General features: G+C 45.5%; 1 pseudogene; it reads left to right on the top strand.

Annotated features, from left to right (window-relative positions):
- The first annotated feature begins 5,562 nt into the window (after window positions 1-5,562).
- LOC135052565 (5S ribosomal RNA) lies at window positions 5,563-5,681 on the top strand (annotated as a pseudogene).
- The last annotated feature ends 525 nt before the right edge of the window (window positions 5,682-6,206 follow it).

Below are 6,206 nucleotides of genomic sequence, written 5' to 3'. Positions count from 1 at the left end.
ACTTATGGCTCCACCTCCTCACACTGCTGCGAATGTAAGCTGCCGCAGGTTCCGACTCCCGCTCCTCCACGGCATCCCCCATGCACGGCTGCACTGACTGGGAGACTTCTGCAGAGCGGAACCGTAATTCCTTATGGCCCTACACACTGGCAGATAAAATGCACGATATAAACGTTCTCGTTCATTAATGAACGAGAACTCGTTCATATCGTGCAGTGTGGAGGCACTAATGATTAACGAAGCGCGGCCCCATGCTCGTTAATCGTTGGTGCCCCGTCGCTTATGCATGCAGGCCAATATGGACGAGATTGTCCATATTAGCATGCAGTGCTATGGAGCCGGGTGATAGGGGATTGAGGAAACTTCACTCCCCCCGTCAACTGCCCCTGCCGCCAGGTCGACCGTCGGCCGTATCCGCCGTCGGGCAGCTCAGACGCAGATCGGTATGTGTGTAGGGCCCATTACTGCAAGTTGGTAATGGTACATAGTACCTACTGTGTCTCTCTCTCTCTCTCTCTCTCTGACCCTGCTCTCTCTCTCTGTCCCTACTGTCTCTGACCCTGCTCTCTCTGTCTCTGACTCTGCTCTCTCTATCCTTACTTTCTTTCTCTGACCATGTTCTCTTTCTCTCTGTCCCTGCTGTCTTTCTCTGACCCTGCTCTCTTTCTCTCTCTCTCTCTCTCTCTCTCTCTCTCAGTCCCTGCTGTCTCTCCCTGACCCTGCTTTCTCTCTATGTCCCTGCTGTCTCTCGCTCTCTGTGTCCCTGCTGTCTCTCTTGCTCTGTCCCTGCTGTCTCTCTCTCTGACCCTGCTGTCTCTCCCTGACCCTGATGTCTCTCTCTCTATGCCTGATGTCTCTCTCTGCTGTCTCTCTCTGACCGTGCTGTCTCTCTCACTCTGTTCCTGCTGTCTCTCTCTATGCCTGCTCTCTCTCTTTGTCCCTGCTATCTCTCTCTGTGTCCCTGTCTGCCACTCTATATCCCTGCTATCTCTCTCTGTCCCTGCTGTCTCTCTCTGTCCCCTCTGCCTCTCTCAGTCTGTCCCTGTCTCTCTCTCTGTCCCCAGCCAAAGACGTAAGTAGGGTGGGGCGAGCAGCTCTTCCTCCCAATGTCTTTTAATGAATTAAAATCCGCCCCTTGTGATGACATCACCCGCATGCCAAGCTGTGTCAGGGGAAGAAGAACTTCGGTGGAGCTGCATACCCACAGAATGGAGGTCACCACACAGTCTGGCGACTGCTGACAGCTGCCTGTTCCTGGCGGAGGAGAGCCATCCAGTGACAGAAGCCTTAGATTTCAGGTGAGTATATATTTTTATCCGGCACTCCCACTAACCCCACTCACAGCCTGTCACCCCATATCCACTACCCCCACTAACAGCCTGTCACCCCATATCCACTACCACCACTTACAGCCTGTCACCCCAAACCCACGACACCCCCTTCTCGCTCACAGCCTGTCGCCCCACTCCCATTGACCCCAATCAGAGCCTGTCACCCCATTCCCGCTACCCCCCTTATCACTCACAGCCTTTCACCCCTCACCCATTGTCACCACTAATAGCTGCCTCTCTCTCTCTCTCTCTCTCTCTCTCTCTCTCTCTCTGTCCCTACTGTATGTTACTGCTGCCTCTGTGTCCCTACATCCCTGCGGCTTCTGTCCATACTTCCCTGCGGCCTCTCTCTGTCCATACATCCCTGCTGCATCTCTTTCTCTGTCCCTACGTTTCTGATAGGCAAAACCAGTGATAGTGGCTGCAATCACTGTTTTGGTCCTGGACCACATCCCATGGCACCCCTGCTTGTGCCCCGTGAGGACCCAGCTTGAGAACCACTGTAACAGAATATAGCATGAAGTAGCTATAATTGCCTTACAATTTATTTAGTGAGTGTGCAGAGGATTAAATGTCACCCCAGTTTTAAATTCTTAATTACTTCTGTCTGCTACAACACAATACTTTCTAAACTTTTTGAAGTGTTACATCCAGCTAATATAACATGTTCTGCCTTTTGTTGGTGTAACTCCATGTACATTACATTTTGAAGTATTAATCCCGCCTACTTTGGTATTGGCTCCACCTACAGTTGATTCGGTGCCGCCCACATGAGGCCACTTTTAGACATTTTTCCAGGGCCACTTTTGATTCCCAATCCGCCCCTGACTACCAGTGTATATAACTATAACTATAAAGCAATGTTGTACCCCTACCGACCGTAGGGGTACAACATTGCTTTATAGTTATAGTTATATACAATGACCGTCGCCTCTCCACCGCCCTGGTCACTGCTTCCCATGCTCGTGTTCAAGACTATGCCCGTGATGCACCCCTTCAGTGGAACGCACTCCCCCACTCCATTAGACTCTCCCCGACCTTGCAAAGCTTCAAACGGGCACTAAAAACCCACCTATTCATCAAAGCATACCCTCCCGATGCATAACCCAGTCCTGAAACCGTGCCTCCACCCCCCTGCCTCATGCCGTGAACATCTCAGCTTTGCTTGCATACTGCCATGAGGCTAACTCCCGCATGCCTGCACCTCTTGTCATCTGTCTGTTGCCCCTCCCTACTGGATTGTCAGCTCTTCAGAGCAGGGCCCTCTTTCCTCTTGTTATCTAAGCCCTCATCTCGACACATTTCACCCGCAGCTCTCCCCTACTCAAAGACCATTTTTACTCTGCTAGTAAAGGCTCATCTCCATCTATGGCCACCAGCCTCTAGTAGTACGATGATCACTTAATCAATACTTAAATCTGTATTATGTCTTGAGAACGTGTGGTGCTCTATGTTACCTGTACTCTATTTCTGTTATTTATTTACTGTAATGCTATGTTTTGTCTCCCTGTACTGTCCTTTGTATGGCGCTGCGAAACACATGTGGCGCCTTATAAATAAAATGTAAAATGTAATAATAATACAGAGTGCCTCAATATATAGGTAAAGGGAAAATATAAGTGACAGGAAGTTTTAGACTGTAATTCACCACTTATATTTTATAAGGAAATAAAGCTCTTTATCTAACAGGCTGATATAATCATTTTCCGTTGTGTGTGTGTGGATAGATACTTAGATAGATAGATAGATAGATAGATAGATAGATAGATAGATAGATAGATAGATAGATAGATAGATAGATAGATAGATAGATAGATAGATAACCCATAAGCTTATAAAGAGGAGAAGAAGAAAGAGTTGTCTTTTTTGCTGGTGCACTAGAAATGTATTATTCTATACCCGTGTATATAAAACTATAAGGTGGGCCTGCAAGGTGACATTCACAGGGAATAGGTATTGACATCCACTCGACTTGTTCACACCTGCTGGACACGTTGGAAAGAGGTTGAGTGGACAGTGAGCGTGGCAGTACCCTGTGGCACCACGTGGCACCATTATACCGACAGCCGGACTGCTGAGAACGGAACCTGGAGGGTACATAACGTTTTGGTTTTCATTTCATCTCATGACAATCCACCCAAAGCTCCTCTTCTGGTTATCCTATCAACTAGGACAACAATGAAGGTGACTCCATAACACTTCTATCCTTGTTTTTCCATGACACAGAAACATTACATGTATGTTACAGGTAACCATCCTAATCATCTCTCCTTCACTTCACAGTAATGTCATTGTTAGTGATACATTCTTTGGATCAAGCATCAAAAGGAAGCTTAGGTATAAGAGTGTGGCCAGCATATCACTTATTGCATGGTGACCTTGTGCCTGCGCTGTACTGTATGTAGACGGAGCATTTGGTTTTGCTAATGACTTACATAGACTCCATAAGAGGGCATGCCAACATAGCATATTGTTGAATGTTCACATGTATGATCTTAAACTCCATCTATAAATGTTCTGTTGCGAGACTTCCAATGTGCTCAGCATATTGCTACTGTGTGACTGGATGTCTGCGGTGACAGTCTTGAAAAAGACCTTATAGGTCGAAACGTCGACTATTTATTGATGACTGCGATGAACTAATAAAAACCTTTTAATTTATTGGACTGGTGAGTGCCCTCTTTTGAGATCTCGTTGGTCTCGGATACCTGGTATATGTGAAACTCTCCTTGGGGTTTTTTGAGGAGCACCCCTATATATGGATTTTTCTGATGTGAGTGCGGACTTTCAAAGAAATTATATATATATATATATATATATATATATATATATATACTTGGAGTTTACTTGGATATATGACTGTCATACTTGGCAACATTTTATAACAAGTTCCAGGGATGCTTGGCGGCTGAGCCCAGTGCATGGTGGAACAGTGCATGGTGGAATGTCATGTACGGATCTGTCTAGGAGGAACTTGGTGCACTACAACTCCCATCATGTCATGTTTACTGGACTACATTATAATGTGATGATTTGTTTTTAATTCATGTTAATTACTCATGTTCCGTACATTTTCATTTATACCACATGTGTTGTGCAATGGATGTTGATTCCTGGTACTACTGCATCCAATGTTATTCCGTGTGTTAATCAGAATGTTTATCCCGGGTGTAGAATGGCTGACCGGCGGTCAGGAGACCGGCGGTCAGCCTACCGACGCCGGGATCCCGGCAGCATACCGACGCCGGGATCCCGGCTGGGAGGGGCGAGTGCTGCAAGCCCCTTGCGGCAGTGGCGTAACTAGAAATTTTTCTCCCCCAAGCCAAAAAATTATTCGCCGCTCCCCCCCCCATCCCCCCATCCCCCATAATTGGCACTAGTAAAGGGACAAATATGCGCACGCTGAAGGTGCGCGTGCCGCAAAAAGGGTGTGTGGCTTTGTTGAAATGGGCGTGGCTTTGCATAAAGGGGCGTGGCATTGCAGGAAAAGGACTACGTTATACCCCAGTTTTGCAACCTGCACGCCCAGATGTTAGCCACCACAGGAAAGAAAAATAATCCTGATTCATGCCCCTTACATTATTTGTCATTTTTCCTCCTTATAGTGGCACCAAGTATGCTGAGGAACCCGGAAGTACAATCGAATATGCCCAAATGCACTGGGTGTTATAAATGCGGCCGCTGCAACATATGCCGGTACGTACACCCTACCAGGAAAACCTTCAAAAACACCAATGGATCAAAAGAGCACAAGATCAAGCAGTTCATTAACTGTAATACGATGTCAGTGATTTACATGCTTGAGTGCTCATGTGGGATGAAGTACATAGGGAAAACGAAAAGACCCTTAAAAATCCGTATACAGGAACATATAAGAAACATTAAAAACAAAGTACTAACACATGCAGTACCTAAACACTTCCATGCTTGCCACAACTCGGATCCTGACGAACTAACCTTCAAAGGCATTGAACTGGTCTCTTTGGGGGAAAGAGGCGGTGACCTATCCTACCTTTTATCAAAACGTGAAATGTTCTGGATATTTGAACTCAACACCATGCATCCAGATGGCTTCAATGAAGGCTATGAAATAGCCCCCTTTCTGTGAAAGTAAGCTGACCGCGTTTATTCTTCCAATTTAGGCTATTTGTCCTTTACCTTCTGCTATTTTCAACTTCATTCAGTTCTTTTACCACGCCGTTATTGTGATACCTCCAAAAAACCACGCCGATGCTACAGCCACACCACACTGGAGATGCCCAACTCCGTTCGATCTTGGAAGCCAAGCAGTGTCGGGCCCAACTAGTACATAGATGGGGAACCATCATGGAAGACTGGGTGCTGTAATTTTCTTGAACAAGGGCTAAGAGGATATTACACTAACCAATCTACCCTATCTCACCCTCGTATGGGAACTTCGTTGCAAATATGTTTTTTAAAAAGAATCTTTCTAAAAAATATCTGTATACACTATGCTACCACCTGCACCTTGCTCTTTAAAAGTGTGACTGCTACTATATCAGTTTCAACATGGGAGTGATTTTTTTGACACTCACCTCATGACATAAAGTATACTAGTATATAACAAGGTAGAATTACTAGCACTATTAAACCTTGCATTATGAAACTATCAATACTTTCTTGCTAAATATCAGCCAGACATCTAATTATACTTGCTGTTCCAATTATGTCCATATTTGGGATCAGAATTACCAGTAGAATTAAGTATGAATATGAAACATTCACGCAAATATTCTTTCTGAAACATATTTTTTCTTTATTTTCGTCTTTACATCCATTTCCATTATGAAAAATCCTATCCAAAATGGCCGCCGCTACCACCTGACTGTACAAATAAATGTCTGGAGGAATGTA

Source organism: Pseudophryne corroboree, chromosome 2 (genome assembly GCF_028390025.1).
Source record: "Pseudophryne corroboree isolate aPseCor3 chromosome 2, aPseCor3.hap2, whole genome shotgun sequence".
NCBI classification, from domain to species: Eukaryota; Metazoa; Chordata; class Amphibia; order Anura; family Myobatrachidae; genus Pseudophryne; species Pseudophryne corroboree.
Note: the sequence above shows the minus strand (reverse complement) of the source record. Positions and strands in the feature narration are given on the sequence as shown.